Source organism: Pundamilia nyererei, unplaced genomic scaffold (assembly GCF_000239375.1).
Source record: "Pundamilia nyererei isolate P.nyererei 1_Seehausen unplaced genomic scaffold, PunNye1.0 scaffold00054, whole genome shotgun sequence".
Lineage (NCBI taxonomy): Eukaryota > Metazoa > Chordata > Actinopteri > Cichliformes > Cichlidae > Pundamilia > Pundamilia nyererei.
Genome location: NW_005187455.1, coordinates 1,465,776 through 1,483,974, shown reverse-complemented (window position 1 = coordinate 1,483,974; position 18,199 = coordinate 1,465,776).

Sequence of the window (18,199 nt, the reverse complement as noted above, 5' to 3'; positions counted from 1 at the left end):
TCCGTATGTCACACCTCGGATTAAACTGAGCAAAAAAGGTTGTTTTAAGAGTTTAAATCTAGCATGATGGCTGGGCTTTAAGATTACTGATTTCTACTGGATAACTGAATATCATCCCTTTTTAGCTGTATTTCTCAGAAAATCCTAGTGTAGCTCCTTTCAGAATTTGTTAAGCCTTTTCTTTACATGAGATTTGTTTCTGGCAATAACAGCAATATATAAAAACCCCAGGCTTGTTTTCTAAACTCATACTGTTTTAAAGTCAGGGGTTGTCAGCCACTGATACCTGGACACGATGCCTCTATGTAATTTGGAATTGTGATGAGTTGGGAATGCATCCCATATCTTTCATCAGTCAAGGAAATCTGGAAAAAGCAAATACAAATATAACTGTGTGTAAGTTTGCCAAGGCAACCTGAACCACCATGTTTTCCTCTTTCCACAATCTGGTCTCTCCCTGTGGAGATGTGTGTGATGTGCTTGCAATGCTAGATAGAAATCTGATAGAAACTGTGCCATCCTGACTCATGGCAGAGTGTCTGATCTGTATCTGGTGCTCAGTTACAGGAAGCCTCTGTTTTCAGACGCAGCTGGAAGAAGGGTGTGGCAGTTTCCCCTTTTGGACTGCAGCTATCAAAAGCCACAACTGGGTTAAATCTCATAACAGAATTATGGGAGGTGTTTAACTATTAATTGGACAAAATACAATGTTATATTTGACTCCAGGATATACTGATGTCCTTATTTTACTCTTTCTGATGTTTAGGAGACAAGTTAATTCATTCACTGAGACAATAATTTCTAGGTAAAAGCTACACTTTGAAAAACTACGTACACCCTTTCTGCTTCCATAAGAATTAGGACGGTAAGTACCAGCCAGGTGCTGCTAATCAAATTCACTTGGTTTGTTGTTCATCAGAAAGCATGACCACCTCTATAATGGCAGAGGTTTTAGTAGTTTGTTGGTGTAGATCAAGTGTGTGTTAACACAGAGCTACAATCTTTCCTGCAGTAGATTCACTCCAATGTCATCTCACCCTGGGTAAACACACCTGAATCAAATGTTTAGTTCATTACCAGGCCTCTGGAGAACTTCACGGCATGTTGAGGAGGTAATTTAACCATTTGAATCAGCTGTGTTGGATCAAGGAAACATCTAAAACCTGTAGGACGCCGGCCCTCGAGGCCTGGAGTTCGACACCTGTGGTTTAGTTAATTGAACCTTTCTTTCTATTGGAGGCTACTGGTCAAATGTCCAAGAACCTGTTTCACACCCCCAAACATTTAGCTTTAGGATATGAATTTAAGCAGCACAGCATGTTCTGTAAGACAAACATTTTTTTTAAAGATACCGTTTGACATCGAAACAGAAATCAGAGAGCAAAATGCAGCCACAAGGGAAACGTAAATCATGAAGTTATGCCAATTCAGTCTGCTGTCTGTGGGCTGCCAAAATGAGAGCTGAAGGCAACAAAGCGTATTAAAATGCAAGTTGTTACAAAATACTTCATCAGTGAGTAACCCCTGGGATGAATACAAAGTCTCAAGTTGATTATGTTTAACAGTGTAAGAGTAGCGCAGAGGGTGGATAGCATTTTAATGTTCACATTACTGCTTCTGAGACAGCACATCTATTCATTTATGGACACATTAAACTCAATCACATCTTTGTCACAGTGTCACAGCAGTTCAGTCAAAGCACCTTGCTCTGCTAACGCTCTCAAATTAGAATTAAATTAATCTGTTTTTGCTGAGCAATGAGGTTCCTGCGACAGCAAATTACCCATTTACACTCATCTGAGCACTTATCAGATCTGTGTGAAACCCACACTGAACCAGGGAGAGCCTGGACTGTGCACAGACTGCACAATGATCTCTAGTTTGAAGAATCACTTCTCCTCTGGAGAAACATGGTGCTCATTACATAGGGCCTGCTCGCTGCTGATAGTGAAAGCCAATACATCACATTGCCATTTTATTCTGACTGTGAGAGCTCCACGGAGTGGGGCGACACAGTGGACGGCAGTGCTGCACAATGGCTACAAAATAAATGTTTACTCAAGCTGTCATATTTTGAAATCCCATCATCTGCTGAGGGCAGCAGCTCTGAATTATTTCGGTGACCTGCACTGAGGAGTTCAATGCCCTCATTTGTATTCAAAAGCAGAACTGAGAAAAATCCATTCTGAGTCGGCAAAAACAGCTTAAAGCACATGATTGCCATGCATTTGTTTATTGGGGTGCAAAGTACAGGCATAAAGCAACATACAGGGGCTCAAACTGATTAATGCAACTGTTTCTTTTAGCTTAAGGATGTTCTTTTATTAAGCAGTAAATCTGGAGCATTTCAGACTGAAAAATTCAGCCCTTCTAATCATGTTTCTGCTGTTAAGAAATGAAAGCCATTTACTTTCCTCTGTGAATCACTTAGGGGCATGAGACTGGTGAGAGAAGTGGCTCAAATATAGACATATGAAAGCACAGCAGCACCCATGTTCTGTTAACCTCCACTGCTGCAGAAGAAGAAAGGGACAGAAAAGGGAGCAACCCAGAAAGTGGGCTGTGAATCAGCCCACTGCTGCGAGATCATTAGCGAACAAGTGCCATGCCAGTATCAGCTCACTGAATGAACAGTGACAGTGGAGCAGACAAGTCACTCTCTAGTTACTCTCCCCAAGAGAGCCCTTCACTTCCATTCACACAACCTGAACAAAGGCGGCTAAATTAGTCCCTGGACAACTGTCTTGGGGCTTTTTTTTGGGGGGGGGAGCCCGCTCAGGCGGACTGAGTGCAGAATGACTTCCTTGTGAGCTCTACCACCGGCCTAGATTAGACATTTCTGCCTGCCTTTTTAATCACTTGTTAATTAGCAGCACGGCGACTGGATGAAGTCATTAAGGGGTTCACTGGCAGAAGTAATTAATCAACACCTCAGAGCTTGTTTAATATGCTGAAATCAATACAGCCATTGTTTCTCTTCGGGGTCTTTTATTGAATTTCCTTCTTTCAAGGCCCAGGTGAGCTGATTCAATACTTGCAATTTCACTTGTACTTTTTAATGTGATCTGTTTCAAAAGCTTGTTTCTCTGTTGGTCTCTTTGCTCCAGACTGAGATATCACAACTCCATGCCATCATTTTTGATGTTTTTCTCCCTTTCTGGCCAGTTTTCACATTATATTGATTTCTTTGTGGCAGTTGGCATTTGTTCTCTTATGACCAGTCACACACATAGACAGGTCTGCTGGCAGCATGACGGCATATTCAAGGAAGAAAGCTTATTAAAAACATTGCTTTTGTCAGTAATGCTGTAAAAAAACTTGTGAATATAAAGTGTAATTGAAGTCCATCCATCCACTTTCTCCTGTTTATTCAGGTTCTGGTTGCAGTTTAAACAGAGACAATACCTGCTGCTCATCTGTGTGGTGTTCCCAAACCAGCTGAGGGACATAATCTCTCTAGTGTGTCCTGGGTCTATCCTGGGGCTTTCTCCTGGTAGGAGACGTAGCAGACCTTTCAGTATTCTGCATATCACAGAAATGGCAGGATGTGAGTTGATATCTACTAAAGAACAAATATAAAAACTCTTTATATATGCAAGCAGGGTGAGCCTCTTTGCAAATTTTAGGCCATTGCGTAAACAGCTTATATGCTATACTTCAGGATTGTTTATTAAGGTTTGGAGAAAACAAAATAGTTTTAAAATTGTTTAAAACAATCATGGAATAACATTGTTTCTAGGAATCTATATTTGTTTTTGAGCGATTGCCCATCATGATGTGGATAAATAAAGTATTTCTGTTTGGACTGAACCTCCGCTGTGGCTGTGGTCCCTCCTTGGCAGGGGGGAAAAGCAGGGGAGTCACTTTATATGTTATATCCAGGTTTCCTCTAGGCTGGGGCGTAACATTGGCACAACATTTAGTAGAGATGTTTAACCCTCTTTTCATTCCCAGGACATCAAGTTCTATTGTTTTGTCAGAGTGACTGGCATCTCTTGGAAATGCACAAGCTGTCCTCTGACGTCGGTGCCTGGACACACCAGTTGCTGCAGAGCATGAACTGTCCTGCATGCTCCAAAGACAAAGTAAGCATAAAAGAAGGCAGGAATGAAGATGTAAGACTGTCAGCTAGGAGAATATAACTCTTCTCCTGTTTGTGTTTTCTTCTCAGCTACATTTGTTTTCAATTGATGATGATGATGATTATTATTATTTTTAAATTCATTGTTTGGTTAGCTTTAAGCACCAAAAGCTTGGTTACCTTGGTGACCAGTCCAGGTTGTATCCCGCCTATGACTCCATGACAGCTGGGATAAGCTCCAGCTGAGCACGATAAGGAGTTAGGAAAATAAATTATGGTTGAAAATCAAATTATATCTTGGAATATTTCAGTATACGGTAAGACACCTAAATCATGAGTATATGCCATGACATTGAAATATACTTACTATAAAAATATTTTTAAGTTGTAATAAATTTTTACTACCTCATGTTTAGTTGCTATTTTGTATTGAAAGTTAATTAAAAATCGTTTTTTAAAATAAAAAAATCACAACAAATCTAGTTTTTATGATGAGTCTTAATAGAACCGTCATTTTTGACTGGAAACACAAAATGAACACAACATGAGGGTTAACCTCTGACATTCAGAGTCCAGTCTGAAACTCTTCTTGAGAGTGATTGTAGTCACTCTGAGTAGGATTGTGACTGTTGCCTCCCACCAGGAGACACGTACAATCACACTGTGATCAAAAGTGGACGCCAAGATGTTGAAGGTGTCAGTCCCTCCTATTTTTACTCTAGGCTGAACCATTAGGAGTCAGCTGTTTACTTTCTTGATTTCCACTACCCAAAATTAGCATATATTACAGTGAATAGGAAATGAATAGGGAAAAATGTTGAAGAGATGTGGGCACAAATATTAGGTCTTTGGCAACTTCTAAAGAAGACGAATGCCTGATGTAAGTGTTTCTAAACCTGACTGATGTGCCATAACTAGCTGTTTTCATTTCTGTATGACTTCAAATCGATTTTCCCTCATCTAAGTCACATTTTTGCAGCGAGAAGAGTTTGTAGGTCTTTGTCCGATTAATTAACTTGGTGTGGTAACGCAGGTCAAGCTTTTTTACAGCAGAACATGTAATCACATTTTTTGGGCAGACAAATGTGATAAATTTGGGGATCAGAGGTAGAGCTGCTCATCTATAGCTACTGAAGCCTCAGCGGTTCCTCTGGGAAAATACCGAACCCCAAGTTACCCCATCGGAGTGTGAGTGTGTATGTGAATGTTAGCCAAGCCATTGAGGTTTAGAAAAAAGGGCTTGTGTGAATGTGCGTGTGTGACTGAATGAATGAGGCTTGTGGTAAAAAGTGCTCAGTTAGAGTATAAAAGCCTTATATAAGTACCAGCCTAATCACTGTTTCCAAATGTTGTGCATTAAACCAAGCTGTTAGAGGGTAATCTAAGGCATCCATATGTGAAGACCTGCAGGCTGACACTATAGAGCTTTCAGTGCTTGTTAATGGGTTTTTTTTGTCTTAAGCTACTGACTGAGAAAAAAGACTGAGAACACGCTCTCTCTGTTGCAAGAGGACGGAGGGTCACATGCATTCACATACCAACTCTCGAGGGCTTTTGATTGTAACTGTTTTAGGAGGAGGGAGAGCATGTGTGGCTCTGAAGGAAGAGGAAGCGTTACCGGCCTCACTTCCACCACCCAGGTATTCTGGTGATTTGAACTGGCCTGCTTCCAGTCACAAGGCCACTTATCTTGCATTTCCTCAACGTAAACAGTTTGCAGAGCATGAAAGAGCCTTTCATGCTGTAAGCAGCAGCGTTTCCGTACTTTTTCTCCAATCTCAGTTTACCCAGTATCTCTGGCAGTGCAGAGTAAGGGTTTGCAGGGATGAAGAGGTCAAACTCTGATGAAGAGTTTTAGCTGAAGACCCTGAGAGAGTAACTCACAGCAGCAGAGGTGCTTGAAAAGCATGAGAATCAGCTGTTTAAATTGTTTTATGTCAAGCACTGAGCAGGTGGCTGTGAATTCTCATCTCTCTTGCTGAATCAAGCTCATTATATTCCTGGTTTAACGTTTCTTCTTTCCTCCCTCAGGCTGGTTTGTCAGAAAATACTGCAAAGAAGTAAGAGGAAGTGAAAGACACGAGCAATTCCTGTCTTCACAGTATTTGTTCTAAGTAGTATTTCAAGACACAGAACTTTCATGTTAAAGCTCTGGCTCATGGAATAACAACAGAAAGCATGAAATGAAACAGGTTTTCACATTCATTAAGAAAACCGGATTAGAACAAATAACAAGGAAGAAATCCTTTGTTTTGGGAGACTTTGTTCTTGCAGGAGTTTTGACTCTTTCTGGTAGATGAATAGGAGGAGTCGAAGCATGCTCGCTGACCACCCTCATGGTTTTTCCCAGATGGGAGAATGGGTAGACAGAAGGATAAGAACAAATTTGCTATGATGACTGGGAGAGAAGGCACAGAGGACATGAAGAGCCCTTACTGAGGACTAAACACCAGAAATCAGAGGGAGGTGGTGAAGGAAGATGGGGTGTAAGACAGGAATAACATACGAACAAACAGTGGTGGGGAAAGGTGTAACACAGTGGTCATGAAATTCTATTTAGAAGACTGCAAACCAAAGATAAAATTTATAGATAAGGATTTTCTTTTTTAACAAAAAGAGAGAAATAAGATTGCAAGAAGAAGGAAAAGGATGAAAGTCCGGACATGAAAGGGTACAGACTGAAAAGAGGCTGTGACAGTTTTGTGGCTGATAGAAGTCACAGCATGCATGAAGAGAAACCAGGTCAGCTCTTTAAATACACTGGACCAAAATCAGCCCCGATGACAACCAGCTGGCTAGAATTTCTCTGGTCCAGCCACGAATTAAATGATCCAACAAGGCCGACTAAGGAGAGACATCACAGCAGAAAAGTGACAGGTTTGCCACCGGTAACACATTCTCCTCACGGATGATGACAGGTCCACACTGAGCACATGTTACAGACTGAAAGAGACACCAAGGCAGATGTTATGATGCTTGCAACATCATCCAGCATGACCAGTATGGCAAATCCTCAGACCCACTGTCACACAGTCTGGTCAGAAGTATGCAAACTAGCAGCCCACTGGACAGATTGATATCTCTGAAGTTTAACTGACTCTGGGTTTCACTGTGATGATGGTCCCTTAATCTGAGCATACTGCAGATGTATAAGCGCCACTTGTCTTTGAATTCAGTTCACTTTGTCAAACTATTAAATATATCAACTTTTGTTGCAATTCCCATTTTTATTAGATGCAGAAGGAACACAGATGGCCTTTTTTTTTATAACGTTTTCTCTTCAAAGCTTTAGATTTTTGTAGAAATCATCAATGTTCCCAAACACAAGTGCAAAACTGTCAGTGTCCTTGCAACAGTTGGTCACAGTGAAATTAGCCGAGTTGAGAAAATTCCCTCTCCCCTCCTTTTGCAACAGCTGTGAAACCTGACGGCCTGTTTTATGAGGAAGAGCTGCTTCAGTTCAGAAGTTCACTGTGAGAAATTCCTCCCACAGTTTTTGTTTTAAATTAATATGCTTCTGTTTTATTCTGTTTTCTTAATACTGTTAGGTGATCTGCAGGCAGTGATGTCCAAACATTTCACGAGGCTGTGGAGCAGCTTTTTAAAAGTTACACAATACCTTCATTTATTATTGCTGTAACAGTATAATCTGGGAGAAAGACAGATTGCTGACAAGGCAGGATGAAACTGCTGATTACTGTAGTCTCATATCGGAGTTGATTCATTTTAGTTTTTCTATTTTGTTATTGGATCAGGGCTGCAATTGATTCTACTGTGTGGCATTTATTTTCTCAAAATGTGTATCATAAATTAAAAAAGGTATAATATTATTGTTTAATCTGACCAAGAGTCCAGACTAAAACAATACTCAGTTCACTAGCTTAAAACACAAAGAAAAGAAAAATAACTCAGAAATTGATGCGATTATTTCTGTAAACACACTCATTTTCACTTCTTTCAGATCCAGTTTTTCACCACCAAGTTTATTTTCATTTGGTAAAACTAAACTATGACCAGAGAGAAAACCTGTTCTAGTTACCTGAAATAATAATGAGTAAAACTAGATTTAAACAACAACTATGTGAAATAAACTAACTATGGTTTGTTCTCCATGACCACAAGTCTGTTGCCATAATTACCTCCATATTATCATAAAACAAATACTAAGATAAACACTGAAACTAATAAAAACTAAACATGACTAAACTGAAAGGAGCAAACCTACTGTTATCAATGTAAACTAGTTAAATATGTTTTAAATCGATTTCACAGCTGTAACACATGCATGTACAGGATGTTTAATATAAGGTGTGGCCTCCGGACAGACCGTGACTCAGTGCAAGCAGTTACAGACTGCTCGTGGACTGCACAAGTGTCCAGATCTGGTTTTCAGGAATTGCTCTCCATTCCTGGAGAAGTGCAGCCTGCACACATTCAGACATGTTCAGCTGGAGACATAGTGGGATTAAAAGCTGGCCAAGGAAATATCTGGATATCCTCTGTATAGAGGTGGGAATTTTCCTGTTGAATCAGGTTGGACCACACACCCTCATTACCTCTGTCAGATCAGATAGGGGGCTCTCATACAAATCTGCAACACTCTGGCATGTCTAAAGGCCGGTCTCGGTCAGCTTTAATCAGTTGTGGCACAATGATATTGTTGTCCATACAAAGGTTTTTTTTGCTTTGAGATCACGTGCTTGAGAACTCAGTAAACGGAATCAATTCTGAGTTCATTTGTGTTTGTGGTGAACAAATGATCAATCCTGGCACTGACTACATAACACAACATAACACATAATATTTTGAATATGTAATTTACAGACAGCCTCAGCCTTTAAAGCAAAGTGTGAATGCCAGTTTGAAATAATCATCAGTCAGCAGTTTGTTCTTTATAGTTGCAGCACCTGGCTGACTTGCTAATGCAGCTCATGAAATGCTGCTCTGTTGTGCACAATCTGCAAAATCTCAAACGTAGCTGAACTAAAAGCTCTCTCCGTCCAGCTCCTCGTACTCTGAGAGAATAATTGATCGGCTCTGGAGTTTATTATCAGGAGTTTCTCCTCGCTGGCTGTCCAAATATACTGAAAGCTGGAGAGAGGAGTGGAGGAGTTAATACTCTTGGGAAAGGTGCCTACACAGAAAACAGGCAAAGAATTCAGAGAGAAAAAAGACTGGAAGGAAAAAGAATGTAGGGAGAGATGGAAAATGTTGCTTCTGTGTTTATATGATTGTGGAAAAAAAGTTTTAAGGGAATGAAGAATAGGTTGGACAGCACCGAGTGTGGCGTCCTCAGTCAAACTGCCCTGGAGGGAGCAAGACTCGTGTTAGAAACAGTGAATTAATGCTTATAAAATCTCCTTTGATGAGGTTTAAAATAAAATACAAAAAAGCAGAAGAATGAAACGAGCGGGGAAAAAAGTAGCTGCTTGAGACAGAAAAAAAGAAGAGGTTAAAGAGGGAAAGAAAGCTGGAAGCCTCATATTCTCCTTTAGTTGATCTCCAGCGTGTCGCAGAGCTTGCTGGCCCGCTTCATTGCTTGCAGGTGTAATAACACTGACTGATCCAGGGCTAGGCTTTTGGAGTTCAGGATAACCAAGCAGAGGTGATATTTCTACGCCTCTCTCTTCTGGAAAACTTAGCTCAGCTGTGGTCTGCAGACATTTAAAGGATCTCAGCTGGTAAAATGTCTCATATTGCCACCTCTTCATCGTCCATTAACAGATGAGCCGAGGTGCAGCCGCCATTCCTGGCTTGCTTTGTTATTGCATTTTACGGCTTTTCTGCTGCATTAAATCATGTTAGGAGCCCTTGGCCGGACAGCGGCTTGAAAGTATGTGATCATAGGCACAGCTCGCTTGTATCATTAGCAGTGTAATGGTTTAAAGTCCTGTTTTTGTGTGACTTTAGGTCAAGTCTAAAGCCAAATTCAGAAGTTCGATGACTTGTTTTAAATCTTACATTCAAGATCAGAATGTCCTTTTATGATTCTCTCTCTTTTTTTAATCATCAATCATAATCTGCAGTAAGATGCAGCTAAAAAAATCTGCAAATCTTAAATTTAAATCTCATGTAATTACAGTAACTCAGGCATGAAATGCTACAAACGTAACTATTTAACTGGTGTAAAGTGAAGTGAAGGTAATTTAAACCAGATGGTTGCTGACTCTGGGTCACTGGGGGCTCTCATTTCACATCTGCTCTCCCGGACCAAATAGAAACAGATGTTATGAGTCAGAACAAAGCTACTATAGAGATGTTTTGTCAAATAAACCCTACAATCAAACACTCATGGCTGATAAGCAACGAGGGTCTGGAAGCTGATTTTTTTCTTTAAAGATTTTGTATTCTCATTCTTACCAGATGGCTTTTCTCATTATGCAGGATAAAGCAAACACTGCGTCAAACTGTGCAGCCCAGCAGGCCTGCAGAGACTCTGTGTTCCCCAATAAACACAGAAAACCACAGTATTTTTCATTATTGTGACTAAATGAATGAAGCCAAATAAAAATTCCTCTCAGTTTAAGGAATTTCAACCTCAGTTATTGATGTGAACTGCTGCTGCTTGCGTTTCTGTCCATAGGAGCTGTAAAAAAGGCACATGATGATAATAATTACCATAATTTCCAAAATCAGCATCATGTTTTATTGATCAGAGTACAGAAAACTTTTAGTTTTTCTGAAAAATTTGTGTTTGCTGAGCTCACAGAGGAAAAAGCAAGAAGCTGCAAGTCTTCCATCCAGAGGAGTCGCCCTCTGCTGGTCTTTTTGTGGGGACTGGTTGTGTGACAATCACCACAGGAGGAAGGACAGGACACACACAGGAAGACCAACATTTAAATCATGGTGGTTAATTGATGGTGGTCATACACGAGAAGGAAGCAGGGATAAAGTACATATGAGTGCAGTGAACTGAGAAACCAGTTAGAAACGATTTACTGTTGCCTTCCTGTTTTTTCATAGCAGTCTGCTCATTCTCATCACACATCAACAAGACATTTTCACCCAGTGAACTGCTGCTCACTGGATGTTTCCTCTTCCTCAGACCAGAGATGGTTGTGTGGGATGAATCCAAGAAGATCAGCAGTTTCTGAAATACAGCACCAACAACCACGCCCCATTCAAAGTCACCTAAATCACTGTTTTTCCACTTTTTCATCCCCAGTTTGAACTCCAGCAGCTCATCCTAATCATGTCCATGGAGTTGCCATGTGAGCCATGTGATTGGCTAATTACATAATCGTGTTAATGAAGAGTTGAACTGGTGTACCTATCAAAGCTGCCATCATGGACATGGATCATTATTTTGGCTAACCCGCTCTCTGAGTGCTTCCTCTCTACTCTGTTACACGTTTGTTCACACTGTCATCTTACAGAGCCTCAAATGCTCCAAACATGCACTTAGTAGGTTGTCGACTTCACTTATTCACACAATTGCTTTGAGCAAAAGGCAAGCTTCTGGGTAACCCATCCCCAATAATTTGATTCAATACTTAAGAAACAGACTGACACAAAATTTACACAAACACCCACTTTAATCTAAGACTTTTTCGAGAAAACAACACTGCGTTTCTTTGATGAGGTCCCACAGAATAATTGTGTATACAGCCTGTTAATGACAACTGTAAGTGTAGCCATGGCCCTAATGCTCCTTTTTTTAAACATACCAAGCTATAAAACATCCTCAAATTCAGGCACCTCCACATCTGTAAGATGAAAAATGAAGAGTTAATAGCCTCTTTGAAGAATTTCCCATCATGCCCAGAATTAGCCAGTGTGGTTTTATCAGTTTTATCTTTTATCTGATTTGCGAACCCTCATCTGTGATTGGCCCTGCAACCCAAGAGCTAATCAAACGTCTGGGCTCTTTGCTGCACTCCATCCTGATTACAGAGGCCTCTGTGCTGGCTGAGATTCAATTTGTCCACCTTCTGTGCGTCATGGTGCCTCGGCCTAACCATCCCTTGTTGATGTATTACAGTACCTGTGCTTCCTGATACAAAATACAGCAAAAACCCACCAAATTAAGTCAAATCTCTTGTCATTCTCACACCCTGAAAAGCCACCAAGTGGGCTGGATTTGATTATTTGTCATGGTTGTTAGAACAAGGGCGGTGAGGACTCTTTGCCTCTTTTAAATCTGCAGGAGAGAGCAATCACAGAGGACAGATTACATTTTCATACCTGATACAGATCAGAAAAGGCTGAACTTAGCTGTGAAATTCAGCATAAATTTCCTCTGCTGGAAGAGGTTTTAGAAGCAGCCAGCAGACCAGCCTGCAGCGTGTAAAACTGAAATCAAACACTAAAATATGATCCTCCAAGATCCAGAGATTTGGATGAGGGAGAAAGAGGAGAATACACTTCAGATACTGCGCTGCCAGAAAGCTACATCAGCTTTTATTGACAGGGATCAAACAGACTTCCATATGAAGCTGAAGATACTCCGTACTGTACTTTTTGCTTGGTTTTACACACTGAGGAGACCATTTGCAGTAACACTAATGGAACTGCTTGCTGAGAAAGTGATAGTCCACTTGGTCCAAGGGAGGAAGAAAGAAGAAACAAGTGAAAATAAACCAAAACTCAACGAGGAAATTTATGATTTAGAAGAAAATTGAGAAACGGAGTGATAAGACGTCAGAAGGGAAAAACAAGGTGGAATGATGTGTGCAGACATGAAACGGGATCAGATTTAGGGCATTTTCTCAATGAAGTGTGTATAATCATCAAGTATAATGAGAGTTTCAGACAGGAAATTAAAGATGCAGTGATAAGAAAACTTTAAAATCCAGCATTAGGAGAAGTTTTTTCAGCTTTACTCCAAAATCATATCCAGGAGGTTCAGCATATTTATTCATGTTCTGATGGTTCATGCATATTCAAATATGCATTTTATATCACTTGAACATAAAGATTAATATTATGCAGCTGTTTGCAAAAGCTTAGATTTTAGATGTGAAAAGAAATAAATGTTAATGTGCTGCTGCTTAAATGTTCAAAAGGCTCAGCACCCGGCACAGATTTTACTAATCCTCCCAAACAAACAAAAAGCTTTTACTCATGATCAACTTTAAGGCATCGCTGCTTCTTTCAGTGGGGAGCACAAGTACAAGAATACTACTGCAGTTATCTGCACATCAAAATATGAAACACCCAACATACCCACCGCGCTCACGGTGGGTATGTTGGGTGTTCATTGGTGTACTTATGGCCTGCTATCACATTATGTGGCCTGCTGCACATCTGCAGTTCTGTAGATGCAATTGCCAAATGTGGGCAATTAATTTTTGATTGAGTTTGAGTTTTGAAGGAAGTAATCCATAAGTGCTCAGATTAAAGTGTATGGACTCATAATAACTTAGTGAGGACCAGACTCAAATTCAGGGAGACATCCAAGTATTTTTTTTAAGCTTTAAGGTCTCTCTGTCTCTCCCACACAATTTAACACACAAAGGAGAGAAAAAAGGTGAAGGTACTGTAGGTCCTTGAATGTTAGATCAATGTTCTTGGATAAAATATGTGAACACAGCTGGTTAGAATGAAAGCACTCCTGTTCTGGAAATGACCATTTGCCCACAAATGGAATGTCTCTACTCCTGCAGGATACCTTTAACCAAATGTGCAGCTTGCAATGGCAACTGAAGTAAAGCATTTCACAATTACATTCAATTACACCAAGATATAACTAAAACGTACCTCCATATGTTGCCCATGATAAGTGCCCTGGGTCATCCAGGAGCCCTGGGGAACCCCTGGGAGAGGACCAGCCACCTGGAGGTTTGGTGAGTTATAGATCAGCATCTGCGTTGCCATAGCGGTCTTTAAAGCTGATGCTAATTTTGCAGAGGAGTAAATATGCTGTGCTGAATCACTGGCACAGAAACATCACCAGTGGGGCTGAAGTAATGCCCTTGTGATGAGACATTTTCAAAGAAGGGGAAACCAATAAAAGAAGGAAGTAAAAAACAAAATAAAACAGGAAGTAAGTGAACCTAAACATAAAAGTTTAAAACCATGACAGGACTCAGTACTAATCTGACTCGACTCTGAGCTTTAACATCTTATCTTATCCATCAGAAGGGATACTTGTAATTCTCAGAAGTGCTCATTCAACCTTGAAGAAAAAACAAATCAGAATTTCTTCCTCTAAAATTTATAAATGTTTGTTCCCATGCTTGTTTATTTGTTTTTAACGAATCTGTTTAATAATCCAGTTATTTTCAATCTTATGGCGTGTTTAGAAAAAGGACAAAGACACAGAGAATCGTGTCAAAATCTCACGTTGCTGCAGCGACACTTCCAACTGCAATCTTTGCATTTTGATTTTCTGATGATGAAATCCTCTGCCACAGCTCTCCAGGGCCTCTGCAGTCACACCCTCGTTTTTATTAACACATTGCTTTTCCCTCCTTCCTCTGTCTTTGCCCATCTCTCTCCTGCCACATCTCCCAAACTCCATCATTTCCCCTCTGCGCTCAATTTGCCTCCGTTTTCATTCCCTCTCCCTCATTATTCCTCTTCTCCCTAAAGGATGCAGAGAATTAGAGCACAACTTCCTCCCCCAGAAACACAGGCTTGGTAAAGCTTTGAGTTTCAGAGGGAGCTCAATCAGAACTCCCTCTACTTTCAGAGCACTTCAGCTCTGTGCGGCAGTAAATTGCCTTTCCTTGCTCTTTGTGCACTGCTGTGCAGAAAGAGCTTCATGGTGAAGTTAAGATGCCGGCACTGCGGTCGGCAAACTTCTCAGCGGGTTGCACTTTTGAAGGAGCCTTATTTTTTTTTATAATTGTAACCATAAATCACATCCCTACCCTTCCAGATTCCCAGTGCTGTTAAGATTTAATGAGATTTTGCATTTCAGATAAAAATCCATTCACAATAGTTTGGAGAATCCTCAAAGGCACACATCCTAAATAGAGTATTTCTTGGCTGGTATGGTGGCGTTTAAACATAAACAAACTTATTTCCTGCTTTTTAGTGAATTTAGCTGGAAAGTGAAGAGATGTGGATCAGAGCAGTGACTCACTCCCACCACGGCCACCATCCTTCAGTGAGCGGCTTCCCTCCTCTCACTGTTTCCAGCTAGGAAAAAACTCAAATGAGACTCAGTTTGTTTGTTTTTTATTTAAAAATTATGAAACATACACATATGGAAATATGCACGACTATCTGCACTGCTAATATGATTTCACAGCACTGTTTTTGTTCCACAAAAGGCACTAAGTCAGGCATGAAAATTTCCCTTCCTTTCTTCTTCCTCCATTTTCATTTTTTCTTCTTTTTTAATAAAAGAGCAGCTGGACTGATCTTGTAGTCTGAGTGCTGCAGGGCACAGAAACATTCGAGGATTCAATTAGACATTTAATAACCTTTTCTTCTTCTGCTTCTTTTTTTTAATTTTTTATCTCCAGACGCCTGTTGATGCCAGAAGCTTTCTGTCGCCAGCACAGGCTTAAAAACATGTGGCTGTATTTGCCTGTGTGAGTAAAAGGTGTGTGATGATAAGCAAAAGGTGCTACACTGATTTCAGAGACAGATGAGGAAGCGAGAGCTCCTGGGACGCCTGGCGTACAGATCAGCTCATGGGTGCCTGTGTGTGAGAGAAAAATCGCTGCTGCCATCAGTTTCCCAGAACCTCATCTGCGCTTTATCATATCGGCTTCCTGGCAGCATCCTGATGATGTCATCGGTGAGTCAGGCTGTGGTCTGCCTGACTCCTCCGTTTAGATTTGATCATCACCTCCTTCTGCTTGACTTTAACGTCAAAATCCGTTAAGCTGACGTTAACTTTAACCTCAGGTTTTGGAGCTATTTTTGGATTTTGGAAGTTTTGTCTCCGATTTGATCTTTGCACTCAAAGGTTAATGCCAAAGCTAGAGAAGCGTCTAGTAGTTTGTAGGTTGCTGAGTCAAGGAAATCTCTAGTGGGTTCTGATCCCGAGGTGTCACATTAACACAGGGTTTTCAGCTTCCTGCATCTTACCATTACACACAAGGTAGCTTTTGGCACCAGACTGTGCACCAAAAAAATACTGGTAGATTCTTTTAGAGTTGGAGGGTTGTCAATCAGAAGACCACATTTCCTTTCAGCACTATTGCTTTTATTAAAATATTTCCTGTCACAGCATTAATGATGGTAAAACCTAATGCAAAATGCACATTTTGCACACCCTAACCCCACATGTATGTTTATGACATACCTCGTCTTGGAGTTGGTGCCATGGTGCAAGGGATGCAGCTACTTTCTCCATCTGCTTTGATACAGCCTTATAGGTCTCATTTGGACCTCTATGTTTTCCACTTTGTTCTCACTTGCTGTTTAGTTTTGCTCATGTACCAGAAGCTACCTAAACAGGTTTAGGAAAAGATTGTAGTTTAAGTTAAAATGTTGCATACTGAAAAGGGAAAGGTTGGGTTTCGGTCTGTTGCTTCATAGCATAGATGCCAGAGTGGTTTTGAGGCACTGCTGGTTCTGAGAAAACAGCCGTATTTTACACCCTGAAGTTAAACTGTGCAGGTTATGCTTTCAAGCACAGTGCTTCCAGTCTGAGGTCATGCTATGCAGCAGCAGAGTCTGCATGCATCAGCGCTGTGTGTTTCTTTTCACTTTTCACTGGGCTCGATGCACTGCCGTCCTTAACTAATGAGTCCAGCTTTCGAGCTCATTTGAGGGTCAAATTTTGTGCTGAACATTTCTTGTTTGCAAGCTCTTAGTTATTCCCAGAGTGATGCAGTGAGGCATAAATATTCAGTCTATATAATACAGTGTGCAATAAAATGCAATGAACAAAACATCTTCTTTTACTCAAATATATGATTATAAAGACATTAAGTAGGAATGCATTCAAAATAATGCTACAGCCCACAGACAGAGGGAGGCAGGAAGATCTTCAACAGTACATTTTTTCCTCTTAGTAAAAAGAATTCTCTGGAAGAGAAATTGGAAAACTGCTCCGTGGTCAGAATGACTCAGCTGTCGCTCTCTGATTCATGTAGACCTGGATCAGACTGTAGGTGGGCGTAGCCTGTCCTGCATCCAGCAGAAGCTCCAGGTGCTTTTACTTCCCACGACGGATAAACAATTAACAGCTTTCTAAGAACAGTTGTGTGAAGGAGAACCATGAAAAATGTCACTTCTCCGGCTCCTGTCACCTGGAACGAATTACAATCCTGCAATTTCCAAACGGGCACGAAAGAGGACAATGAGGGCCTGTCTATACAAGTAGGGAAAAGTAAACCTGGACTCACTGCACGGAGCGTTCGTTTTTCCATTTTCACTGCAACTGGTTTCACTCTCTTTTTGGGAACTGACTGAAATATAAAAGCCGAAGTTTCATAACAAGTTAATGTTACTACTCGAGTCTCTATGATTAATGGAAAGAATACACTATCAAATAAATTAGAATGAATAAAAACACAAAAACACATTACAGCGTTCAGGTTTGACCCCAGCTAAATATGAGATAACCAGTTTAACTGCACTTTTCTTACTGTGGAGAAACTAGCGGTTGTTACTTTGAGCAGACTCCTGAGCTTAAACAGGATGTCATGGCTACACATGAGACAAGCAGGGTCTACTATTATCATCATCCTTATTATTAATGAGTGCTGAAGTCTTCCAAAGGATGCAAAGGATGCAACTGCGGAACGTAAAGAGGAAAGGGAAATAGTTTTCAAGGCTGAACACCTAAAGTACACACAGAAAAAAAAAAACAAAGTAGGCCGAGCTCTCTCTCCCTTCCTGGTTGTAATTTGTTTCCAGGACATGGATGCTCTGCAGCACACACCACACTGTGAAGCCTTTTTAAGTTTGCACACACTTCAGGCTGAAGGCTTGGCCGATCTGTTCTTATTGCAACAGCAAGTTAAATCTGCTCTGATGTAACAGGATTCAGGTGTTTATTGTTCAGCATTTCTTCACACTTACATACCAAGAAGACTTTAACAAACGCCAGAATTCTGTGTCTGTGAAGCTGGAGAGGTTGTGTAGGTTTTGGACTCTCTGTTGGCAAAGATCTGCGGAAACAGAGCCGAAGTCCAAAAAGCTGCATCTCTTTCCCTTAAAAGGTCATTGGATTGTTATCAGAAAGGAGTACGCACCGACTGTCTGCAGAAA